We start from the raw sequence: 13,740 nt of genomic DNA, 5'->3' as shown, positions 1-13,740 counted from the left end.
CAAGTCACTCATTGTTACATTCTTCATCAGCAAGGAAGTATGATTTATTTAATGACAATTTCATAACCATATTTTACATTTTACATCATTTGCAACATGTCGCTCACAGCAGCCTTTTAATTAGAAATAAATTTAACAACAAATGTGACAAAACATTATTTATGACTTAAGCATAAACTGGACAAGAGCTTACTTTTGTTTTGGTTGGTTTTATCTTGTCAAGGTATCTTCATAAAGATTAAGGGAAGAAAATCCGTAAACGAGGTTTGTATTTTAAAATAGTCTAAACATGGAGATATCTACAGGTATTATGCTGCATAGTTTTTTACACAGAAAATTTTGTCACAAGCTGGCCTAAAATTTTTTTATGGCAATTTGGCTTTTTTAAGGAAATTTTGTAAAAATTGTTGTTGTTATTTTTAGACCCTATATTCTTATATATAACAAGTAAAAGCGTGCTAAGTTCGGCCAGGCCGAATCTTATATACCCTCCACCATGGATCGCATTTGTCGAGTTCTTTTCCCGGCATCTCTTCTTAGTCAAAACAGGGTAGAAGAAAAGATTTGCTCTGCTATTAGAGCGATATCAAGATATGGTCCGGTTTGGACCACAATTAAATTATATGTTGGAGACCTGTGTAAAATGTCAGCCAATTCGAATAAGAATTGCACCCTTTGGGGGCTCAAGAAGTAAAATAGAGAGATCGATTTATATGGGAGCTGTATCGGGCTATAGACCGATTCAGATCATAATAAACACGTATGTTGATGGTCATGAGAGAATCCGTCGTACAAAATTTCATGCAAATCGGATAATAATTGCGACCTCTACAGGCTCAAGAAGTCAAGATCCCAGATCGGTTTATATGACAGCTATATCAGGTTATGGACCGATTTGAACCATACTTGGCAAAGTTGTTGGATATCATAACAAAACACGTCGTGTCAAAATTCATTCAAATCGGATAAGAATTGTGCCCTCTAGAAGCTCAAGAAGTCAAGACCCAGATCGGTTTATATGGCAGCTATATCAGGTTATAAACCGATTTGAACCATACTTGGCACAGTTGTTGGATATCATTACCAAACACGTCGTGCAAAATTTCATGCCAATCGGATAAGAATTGCGCACTCTAGAGGCTCAAGAAGTCAAGACCCAAGATCGGTTTATATGGCAGCTATATCAGATTATGAACCGATTTAAACCATACTTGGCACAGTTGTTGGATATCATTACCAAACACGTCGTGCAAAATTTCATGCCAATCGGATAAGAATTGCGCACTCTAGAGGCTCAAGAAGTCAAGACCCAAGATCGGTTTATATGGCAGCTATATCAGATTATGGACCGATTTGAACCATACTTGGCACAGTTGTTGGGTATCATAACAAAACACGTCGTGCAAAATTTCATTCCAATCGTATAAGAATTGCGCACTCTAGAGGCTTAAGAAGTCAAGACCCAAGATCGGTTTATATGGCAGCTATATCAGGTTATGAACCGATTTGAACAATACTTGACACAGTTGTTGGATATCATAACAAAAGACGCCGTGCAAAATTTCATTCCAATCGGATAAGAATTGCGCACTCTTTGCGGACGGACGGACGGACGGACAGACGGACGGACATGGCTAGATCGACATAAAAAGCCACGACGATCAAGAATATATATACTTTATAGGGTCTCAGACGAATATTTCGAGTAGTTACAAACAGAATGACGAAATTAGTATACCCCCCCTCCTATGGTGGAGGGTATAAAAATCAATTTGTGTTTGTTTGTCGCTTTGTTTGTTTGTGTGTTCCTTATAGACTCAAAAGCGGCTGAACCGATTTTCATGAAATTTTCACTGATGGTGTATAATGATCCCGTGGTGAAAATAATGAATGATGGGGGGACGGACCCTCCCCCTTAACCTTATTTTCAGCAACGCCAGATTTCGGTGATGGGTGGTGCGATTTAAATTTTGTGTGCTCTTTTATAGTAATCTAAAAATAACAAGTAAAAGCGTGCTAAGTTCGGCCGGGCCGAATCTTATATACCCTCCACCATGGATCGCATTTGTCGAGTTCTTTTCCCGGCATTTCTTCTTAGGCAAAAAAAGGATATAAGAAAAGATTTGCTCTGCTATTAGAGCGATATCAAGATATGGTCCGGTTTGGACCAGAATTAAATTATATGTTGGAGACCTGTGTAAAATGTCATCCAATTCGAATAAGAATTGCGCCCTTTGTGGGCTCAAGAAGTTAAATAGAGAGATCGATTTATATGGGAGCTGTATCGGGCTATATACCGATTCAGACCATAATAAACACGTATGTTAATGGTCATGAGAGAATCCGTCGTACAAAATTTCAGGCAAATCGGATAATAATTGCGACCTCTAGAGGCTCAAGAAGTCAAGACCCAAGATTGGTTTATATGACAGCTATATAAGGTTATGAACCGATTTGAACCATACTTGGCACAGTTGTTGGATATCGTAACAAAACACGTCATGCAAAATTTCATTCCAATCGGATAAGAATTGCGCACTCTAGAGGCTTAAGAAGTCAAGACCCAAGATCGGTTTATATGACAGCTATATCAGGTTATGGACCGATTTGAACCATACTTGGCACAGTTGTTGGAAGTCATAACAAAACACGTCGTGCAATTTCATCCCAATCGGATAAGAATTGCGCACTCTGGAGGCTCAAGAAATCAAGACCCAAGATCGGTTTATATGGCAGCTATATCAGGTTATGAACCGATTTGAACCATACTTGGCACAGTTGTTGGATATCATAACAAAACACGTCGTGCAAAAGTTCATCCCACTCGGATAAGAATTGCGCACTCTAGAGGCTCAAGAAGTCAAGACCCAAGATCGGTTTATATGGCAGCTATATCAGGTTATGGACCGATTTGAACCATACTTGGCAAAGTTGTTGGATATAATAACAAAACACGTCGTGCAAAATTTCATCCCACTCGGATAAGAATTGCGCACTCTAGAGGCTCAAGAAGTCAAGACCCAAGATCGGTTTATATGGCAGCTATATCAAAACATGGACCGATATGGCCCATTTACAATACCAACCGACCTACACTAATAAGAAGTATTTGTGCAAAATTTCAATCGGCTAGCTTTACTCCTTCGGAAGTTAGCGTGCTTTCGACAGACAGACGGACGGACGGACGGACGGACGGACAGACGGACGGACATGGCTAGATCGACATAAAATTTCATGACGATCAAGAATATATATACTTTATGGGGTCTCAGACGAATATTTCGAGTAGTTACAATCAGAATGACGAAATTAGTATACCCCCCATCTTATGGTGGAGGGTATACAAATTTAGTATCCAAATTTCGGATGGGGTACCTAGTGGGTACCCCACCCTAAAACCTACCAAATATATATTTAGACCAATCACAACAGTATGGGACTCAAATGAAAGGTATTTAAGATTAGAAAACGTATCTGATATCCAAGTATCGGACCAAGTATTAGGGGGACCACCCCAAACCCCAAGATACCACTAAATCGGACATATTTACCGACCATGGCAATATGGGACTCAAATAAAAGGTATTTGCGAGTAGAATACGAATCTTATATCCAAATGTGGGACCAAGTTTCTGGTGTCCACCCCTTATCTTAAACATCCCCCAAACAGGACTTATTTACTGACCATGACAATACGCGGCTTAAAAAAAGGTATTTGAGTGTAGAACACGAATCTGATATCCAAATAGGGGGCCAAGTGTTTGGGGGCCGCCCCTCCCAAAGCACACCCCAAAGAGGACAAATTGACGACCATATCAATATGGGGCTCAAATGGAAGGTCTTTGGGAGTAGGGCACGAATTTGATATCAAAATTCGGGAAGAGAGTCTGTGGGGCCACCCTACTTCCATAACACCACCCAAAAAGATGTCCTTGCTGACCATTGCAATATGGGGCTCAAATAAGAGGTATTTTAGAGTAGAATACGAATCTGATATACATTTTCCGGGCCATGTCACTGAGTGGCCGCCCCACCATAACAACCGCCAAATAGGACGTATTTGCTCAATTTGGGCTTGAAGAGAGTGGAGTCCATTATTGATAGTTTTTAGGGCACATACCCCAAACCGCACATATTTGCTGACTTTTGCAGTAAAAAACAAATTTGATACCCAATTTTAAGGCCAATGGCAATATTCGGATCAAATAAACGATATTTTAGGGTAGAGCACGATACTGATATATTTTCATGACAAAGTGTTTGGGGTACCACCTGCTCCCAAATACCCCTTAATCATACATATTTACCAACCATGTCAAATGAATGGTTTTGGGGAGTATAGTAAGAAATTGATCCCTCCTTTCGGGACCAATATTCTGGGGCTTAACCCTTCCCCAAAACATTCCATTCCAATTATTTGCTTACCATTGCAATAGGTGGTGCAAATAAACATATTTAAGAATAGAATACAAATATGATCCCCAAATATGGGGTCATGTATTTGGGGCACCTCCTCTTCCCCAAAACACCCCCAAAGAATACAAATTTATCGACCACGGCAATATGTGGCTCAAATGAAAATTATTTGAAGTTGGAACATGAATTTGATAACCAATTTTGGGGCCAAGTGTTTGGGAAACGCCTCATCCTATAAACTCTCCTTAAACCAATGTCAATATGGTGTTTACATAATTGGTATTTGAGAGTACAGCACGATGCTGATATTTTTTTCATGGCTAAGAGTCTGGGGGACCCCCAAAAAAACACCCCTAAATCGTACATTAACCGATCATGACAATATGGGGCTCAAATGAAAGATATTTGGGAATAGAGCACGAAATGCATACCCACCTTCGGGACCACGTATCTGGTCCACACCGCCCCCTAAGCTAACTAACCAACACCCTGGGTGCCTTCCCACTCCCAAAAACTCCATGAGAATATCGGGCTCAAAAAAGCCTTTTAAGAATGGAGAACATCTAACATCCAAACTTAAATGACCCTTAACCCCTCGAGCGAATTTATAGACAAAAAAAAATAATATGGGATTCAGATAAAGACATTTACATTGTTATACTGTTAGTCAAGCGATATACATATACCTTTTTCGTAGCATGGTATTTTACTAAAAGCTCTTTGATTGTAGAAAATAAATATTCAATGGATATTTTTGTTCCATATAAAGTAAGAGAGTGGACCCGGTTCAGCTAGTCTTATCATGGATCGCATTTGTCGAGTTCTTTTCCCGGTATCTCTTTTAAGGCAAACAAAGGATAAAAGATATGGTTCGAATCGGACCATAATTTTATATAGCTCCAATAGCATAACAATTCTTTTCTTTTATCCTTTGTTTGCTTAAAAAGAGATACCGGGAAAAGAACTCGACAAATGCGATCCATGGTGGAGGGTATATAAGATTGGCCCGGTCGAACTTATTTGAATGTTTAAGCCCATAGTAGAAGTCATTGTGTAAAATTTCAGGCAATTCGAATAAGAATTGCGCACTTTAGGGGCTCAAGAAGTAAAATAGGGAAATCGGTTTATATGGGCGCTGTATTAGCCTATAAACTGATTCAGACCATATTGGGTACGTATGTTGAAGGTTATGGGAGAAGTCGTTGTACAAACTTTCAGCCAAAACATATAATAATTACGCCCTATAGAGATCCCGGATCGGTTTATATGGCAGCTATAGCTTCAGCCAAATTGGATAATAATTGCGCCCGCTAGTGGCTCAAGATGTCATGATTCAAGATCGGGTTATATGGTTGCTAATCAGGTTATGGACCGATTTCAACCATACTTAGCACAGTTGTTGGAAGTCATAGCGAAATGCTTCATGATCGAATTTTAGCCAAATCGGATAGGAAGTGCGCCCTCTAGAGACTCAAGAAGTCAAGATCCAAGATCGAATAATATCACAGCATACTTAGCACAGTTTCACCGATTTCAACCATACTTAGCACCAAACACCTCATGCGAAATTTCAGTCAAATTGGATGAGAATTGTCCTCTTTAGTTGCTCAAGAAGTTCAGAAGTCTAGGTCCGAGATCAGTTTGCATGGCAGCTATTGGTTCAGATTTAGATATAGCTCCCATATAAATCGATCTCGAGATTAGATTTCTTGAGCCTCTGGAAGCCGCTAGTTTTGAAATTTTTCACGTGGTGTTCCGTTATGACTGTCAACAACTGTGCTAAGTACGGTCTAAATCGGTCTATAACCTATAACCTCCTGATCTGACTTCTTGAGCCCCTGGAAGCCGCAATTTTTTTCCAATGTGGCTGAAATTAAACACGCGGTGTTCTGTCACGTCTTCCAATAGCTGTGCCAAATACGCTCCCAATCTATAACCTGATATAGCTCCCACGTAAACCGGTCTCGCTCCCTTGTTCGGTTCCTAGAGGTTTAATTTTTACTGCTTTGACAAAAGTTTGCTATGTAGAAAAAAATTATGCGCTTCAGCTTAATTTATTTTGTATAAATTTTTAGCAGATTTTTAGCAAATCCATGGTAGTCGGTTTCCAAGATTCGGCCGGCCGAACTTAGCACGCTTTTACGTGTTGTTTTAAGATTTTCTACCCAACAGTACCTTGTTCGTTTTACTCCATCTTCAATATATCTCTCTTTAGAAGTCTTAAAATACAACATCATGTATGTTCACTGTTCACGAAAAACAGCCACCATTGAATGGTTTTGCGCAGGCCTTTGTTGTAGATGGATTTTCATCTGACGAATATAGATTGACCGCAAGGGGTACCACAAGGCTCTGTCCTTTTTCCCACTGTTTTAAACCCACCACCGAATGATGGGGATATCTTCGTTTTGTCATTCCCTTTGCATCACATCGAAATATCCATTTCCGACCCCATAAAGTATATATATTCTTGATCGTCGTAAAAAGCTAAGACGATCTGTCCTCCCGTCTGTTGAAATCGCGCTGCAGTCTTTAAAAAGAGAGATATTGAGTTGAAACTTGATGTAGTCTCCATATAGACCGATCCGCAGATTTAAGATCTTAGGACCATAAAAGCCATATTTATCATTCGATTTTGCTGAAATTTGGGAGAGTGAGTTGTATTGGGCCACTCGACATCCTTAGAGATGGGCGAGTGGCCCGTTGGGTAATTACCCGGTAAATTGAGTAAATACCCGGGTATTTACTCATTTATACCCAATAGCTGGGTTTTTATAATTTTGCAGTTATCTAGTGTATAAAAATATTTTTCAAAAAATTTTTAATGATTTCGTAGTTTTGGTATATAAACCTGATCTTCTGATTTCATAAAATGGTATTTTAGTTATATATAGCCGCTATATAGACCTATCTCCAGACTTAAAGTCTTGAGGCAGTGAATTGGTAATTTTTCATCCGATTTCGATGAAATTTGGCACAGTAAATTCTGGTAGACTCCTTCCCTTTTCTGTGAAGTGTGGTTTAGATCGGACTATATTTGGATATAGCTGTCATATAGACCTATCTCCCGATATAGTGTAATGGGGCTATAAAAGAAGCATTTTTCTTCCTATTTCGATGAAACGATTTTGATGAAATTTGAAACAGAATGTTTTGGTACCCATTAACCTTTTTGTTGAATATCGTCCAGATTGGGCCCAATATAGGGAATGTGGACCAGATTTGGACAATTAGTAGAATTTTTCATCTGATTGCTACGAAATTTGCAGCAGTAAGATTGGCAAATGTAGTGCAGTAAGTTGGCAAATGTAGTGCAGATATGACTGTATTTGAACATAGCTTCAGGTTTAGCCGTTAAAGCAAATAGCGAACAAACTAATGACATACTTTATCCATTAATCAACCATAAACAACTATATCCACACAGGAAATCTTTTACAAACTCAAGTATTGCAATTGTAAAATCGACACTGTAATTCTGAATTAAGTTTCATCCAAATTGGATGACAAATTCTCCTTTTATGGGCTCAATACTCTATATCGGGAGATCGGTCTTTATAGCGGCTATATCGAAATACGGTCCGATGTGTACGACGTTCGACACAAAAGTGTAGAGGTCTATCAAAACTCACTGTTTCAAGTTTCATCAAAATTGGTTAAACAAGTAAAAAGGCGTTAAGTTCGGCCGGGCCGAACTTTGGATACCCACCACCTCGGGTATATATGTAAACCACCTTTCATCAAAATTCGGTGAAAATTTCATACCTTGTTTTCATATACCTCATACCGATCTGAACTATATACGACACGGATGTCTAAAAGCCGAACATAAGTCACTGTTTAAAATTTCAGTGAAATCGGATTATAAATGCGCCTTTTATGGGGCCAATACTTTAAATCGAGATATCGGTCTACATGGCAGCTATATCCAAATCTGGACCGATTTGGGCCAAGTTGCACAAACATGTCGAAGAGCCTAACACTAAGCACTGTCCCAAATTTCGGCGAAATCGGACAATAAATGCCTCTTTTATGGGCCCAAAACCTTAAATCAAGAGATCGGTCTATATGGCAGCTATATGCAAATCTGGACCGATCTGGGCAAAATTGAAGAAGGACGTCGAAGAGCCTAACCAAACTCACTGTCTCAAATTTCAGCGACATCGGACAATAAATGCGTCTTTTATGGCCCCAAAACCTAAAACCTAGATATCGGTCTATATGGCAGCTATATCCAAATCTGGACCGATCTGTGCGATATTGCAGAAGTATGTCAAGGGGCTTAACTTAACTCACCGTTCCAAATTTCGGCGTCATCAGACAATAAATGAGCATTTTATGGGCCCAAAACCATAAATCAAGAAATCGGTCTATATGACTGCTATATCTAAATCTGAACCGATCTGGACCAAATTAACGAAGGATGTCGATGGGCTTTACACAATTCACTGCCCCGAATTTCATCCAAATCGGATAATAAATGTGGCTTTTGTGGGCCTAAGACCCTAAACCGGAGGATCGGTTTATATGGCAGCTATATCCAAATCTGAAACGATCCAAATTGACAAAGGATGTCGAAGTTCCTAACACAGCTCACTGTCCCAAATTTCAGTGAAATAGGACCATAAATGTGACTTTTATGAGCCTTAGACCCTAAATCGGAGGACCGGTCTATATGGCAGCTATATCGAAATCTGGACCGATCTGAGCCAAATTGACAAAGAATGTCGAAGGGCCTAACACAACTTACTGTCCCAAATTTCAGCAAAATCGGATAATAAATGTGGCTTTTATGGGCCTACGACCCTAAATCGGGGGATCGGTCTATATGGGGGCTATATCAAGATATAGTCCGATATAGCCCATCTTCGAACTTAACCTGCTTATGGATAAGAAAAGAATCTGTGCAAAATTTCAGCTCAATATCTCTATTTTTAAAGACTGTAGCGTGATTTCAACAGACAGACGGACAGACGGACGGACATGGCTAGATCGTCTTAGATTTGTACGCTGATCAAGAATATATATACTTTATAGGGTCGGAAATGGATATTTCGATGTGTTGCAAACGGAATGACAAAATGAATATACCCCCATCCTTCGGTGGTGGGTATAAAAATACTCCTTTCATGGGCACAATACTCTATATCGAAAAATTGGTCTATATGGCAACTATAACCAAATATGGTCTGATCTGGATATAGCTGCCTTATAGACCGTGAGTTGTGTTAGGGCCTTCGATATCTTTCTTCAATTTGGCCTAGATCGGATCAGATTTGAGTATAGCTTCCATATAGACCGATCTCTCGATTTAAGGTCTTGGGCCCATAAAAAACTTATTTATCGTCAATTTTTTCCGAAATTTGCCACAGAGACTTATGATAGGCTTTTTGACGGCCATGTCGTATATGGTTTAGATCGGTCTTTATTTGGATATGGCTACCAAAAAGGCCAATATTTTGTTCTACGAAATTGGACATTGACTTGTACTCATTAGACCACTCAATATCAGTGTCGAATTTGGTTCAAATCGCACCATATTTTGATATAGCTGCTATGGGGGCATTATGCATTTTTCAGCGCATTATGACGAAAGGTGGTTTACATATATACCCGAGGTGGTTGGTATCCAAAGTTCGGCCCTGCCGAGCTTAAAGCCTTTTTGCTTGTTCATAATTTTATTGACGATCTTCTGAGTCTGACTTCGAATCTGATCTACTCGTTCGTGGATGACCTCAATTTCGGTTATTTATTTTCATTCGACCATAGGCCGAGTCTTTGAGAGATTGAAGACAGGAGGCGGATTATGGACGTAACACTCTCTCAGGATTTGCTGGCCATTTCTGAGTGGGGTTGAATGAACTGAGTGGATTGTATTGCACGCAAGACGCAGTGCTGTTTGTTGTCCTATAAACGATTCACTGACACTTTATAATATATATCTATCGACGGTGCAGATATCATGCAGTCAGAAGCTCTTGATTGTCTGGGCACGAAGACTCAATGTGACATCCGTTGGTCAAAACATGTATTCGAAGTGTCGAAGTATGTATTCGAGAGCTTGGGCTTTCTGAGGCGGTGTAAGAAATATTTCACTTCTTCTGATCTTCTTAATATCTACACTAAGTACATCAGGCTGAAGATGGAATGTAACTCGCATATATGGGCCGGGGCTCCAAAATCATCCCTGGGATGTTTGACCGTGTCCAGAGGCGGGCGTTGGTATTAATTGGAGATAGTAGGGTATTCAACTCTGTTTTTTTCCTTGAACATAGTCGAAATGTGGGTTGTGTGGCGCTGTTCTTTCAAAAATTGCACGGTGTGTGTTTTTCTGAAATCAGTCTTCCGATTCCTGCCTTGAGGTTGTTTCTCAGAAATACAAGATTTTTTAGAAGCGCACACCGATTTGTAATCGATTGGCCAGCTGATCGGACCATGTTTTAACAAGAGAATTTTTTTCTCAAGGACGGTTCGTATGTGGAATCGACTTCCAGCAAATGTCTTTCCCGCTACATTCGACATCCAAAAATTCAAAACAAATGCCAATAAACACTACTCCCACATTCCGCCCTCCGATCTTTAGCTATCTTCTCCAACGTAATGAAATGCATATATAGGGGGCATCCCCTGCAAACAAAGAATAATGAATGAGAACTGTTGTGCTATTGGAGCTTTATCAAGTTATAGTCCGATTCAGACCATACATGAATTGAATGCTAAACATTGTAGAAGTCATGGTGAAATATTTCAGTACATTCGGATAAAAATTGCACCTTGTAGAAGCAAAATATTTTTTTTTTTGAAAAACTGGTTTTAACAGTTCACGTATGTTTCGTGTTTTGTTTCTCTATCAAATATCTTCAGTTTGGTCTATAATTTAACCATGAATCGTCTTACAAACGAACAACGCTTGCAAATTATTGAATTTAATTATCAACTAGCTGAACCGGGCCAGCTCCGCTGCGCCTTCTTTTCTTTATATGGAACAAAATTATCCTTTGAATATATATTTGCGAAAATTAAAGAGCTTTTAGTGAAATACCATGCTACGAAAATAATATATGTATATCGCAAAAGCTTAACAATGTAAATGCCTTTGTCTGAATCCCATATGACCATTACTGGTCTATGAATTCGCTCGGAGGGTTTAGGGTCATTAACGTTTGAGTGTTAGATATACTCCGTTATTAAAAGTCTTTATTTCAGCTCGATATTGTCATGATGTCCGATTTAGGGGTGTTTTCGGGGGTGAGGTGGTCCCTTAGACCAGAAAAAAACATCAGTATTGCTCCATTCAATGACTTGGCCCTGAAAATATATATCAGATTCGTGTTCTACTCTAAAATATTTCTTATAACAGCCCCATATTGGAATAGTCAGCAAATACGTCCTATTTGGGTAGTGTTATGGGGTTGGGGTAGCCCCATATGTCCTTTTTCCGAATATTGATATCAGATTCGTGCTTTACTCCCAAAGACCTTTCATTTGAGCCCCATATTGCTATTGTAGTAAATTTGTCCTCTTTGGGTTTGGTTTTGGAAGCAGAGGTCCCATTACACTTGCTCCCACATTTGGATATCAGATTTGTATTCTACACTTAAATACCTTTTATATGAGCCCCATTTTGCCATGCTCAGTAAAAAAGTCCTCTTTGGGGGATGTTTTGCCTAAGGGGTGGACTCGTATTCGTATTCTACTCGCAATTACCTCTCATTTGAGTCCCATATTGCCTAGGTCGGTAAATATATCCGATTTAGGGGTGTTTTGGGGGTTGGGGTGGTCTCCAAACGCTTAGTCCGACAATTGGATAGCAGATACGTTTTCTACTCTGGGCTGCCCCACTATGTACCCCATCGGGAATTCGGATACATAGTTTTTATACCCTCCACCATAAGATGGGGGGTATACTAATTTCGTCACTCTGATTGTAACTACTCGAAATATTCGTCTGAGACCCCATAAAGTATATATATTCTTGATCGTCGTGAAATTTTATGTCGATCTAGCCATGTCCGTCCGTCCGTCCGTCTGTCTGTCGAAAGCACGCTAACTTCCGAAGGAGTAAAGCTAGCCGCTTGAAATTTTGCACAAATACTTCTTATTAGTGTAGGTCAGTTGGTATTATAAATGGGCCATATCGGTCAATGTTTTGATATAGCTGCCATATACACCGATCTTAGGTCTTGACTTCTTGAGCCTCTAGAGTGCGCAATTCTTATCCGATTTGAATGAAATTTTGCACGACGTGTTTTGCTACGATATCCAATAACTGTGCCAAGTACGGTTCATATCGGTCCATAGGCTGATATAGCTGCCATATAAACCGATCTTGGGTCTTGACTTCTTGAGCCTCTAGAGTGCGCAATTCTTATCCGATTGGAATGAAATTTTGCACGACGTGTTTTGTTATGATATCCAATAACTGCGCAAAGTATGGTTCAAATCGGTCCATAACCTGATATAGCTGCCATATAAACCGATCTTGGGTCTTGACTTCCTGAGCATCTAGAGTGCGCAATTCTTATCCGATTGGAATGAGATTTTGCACGACGTGTTTCGTTATTGTATCCAACAATTGTGCCAAGTATGGTTGAAATCGGTCCATAACCTGATATAGCTGCCATATAAACCGATCTGGGGTCTTGACTTCTTGAGCCTCTAGAGTGCGCAATTCTTATCCGATTGGAATGAAATTTTGGCACGATGTGCTTTGTTATGATATCCAACAACTGTGCCAAGTATGGTTCAAATCGGTTCATAACATGATATAGCTGTCATATAAACCGATCTTGGGTCTTGACTTCTTAGGCCTCTAGAGTGCGCAATTCTTATCCGATTAGAATGAAATTTTGCACGACGTGTTTTGCTATGATATCCAATAACTGTGCCAAGTATGGTTCAAATCGGTTCATAACCTGATATAGCTGCCATGTAAACCGATCTTGGGTCTTGACTTCTTGAGCCTCTAGAGTGCGCAATTCTTATCCGATTGGAATGAAATTTTGCACGACGTGTTTTGTTATGATATCCTATAACTGTGCCAAGTATGGTTCAAATCGGTCTATAACCTGATATATTGGGTTGCCCAAAAAGTAATTGCGTATTTTTCATATAGTCGGCGTTGACAAATTTTTTCACAGCTTGTGACTCTGTAATTGCATTCTTTCTTCTGTCAGTTATCAGCTGTTACTTTTAGCTTGCTTTAGAAAAAAAGTGTAACAAAGTATATTTGATTAAAGTTCATTCTAAATTTTATTAAAAATGCATTTACTTTCTTTTAAAAAATCCGCAATTACTTTTTGGGCAATCCAATAGCTGTCATAT

Source organism: Stomoxys calcitrans, chromosome 1 (assembly GCF_963082655.1).
Source record: "Stomoxys calcitrans chromosome 1, idStoCalc2.1, whole genome shotgun sequence".
NCBI classification, from domain to species: domain Eukaryota; kingdom Metazoa; phylum Arthropoda; class Insecta; order Diptera; family Muscidae; genus Stomoxys; species Stomoxys calcitrans.
Note: the sequence above shows the minus strand (reverse complement) of the source record.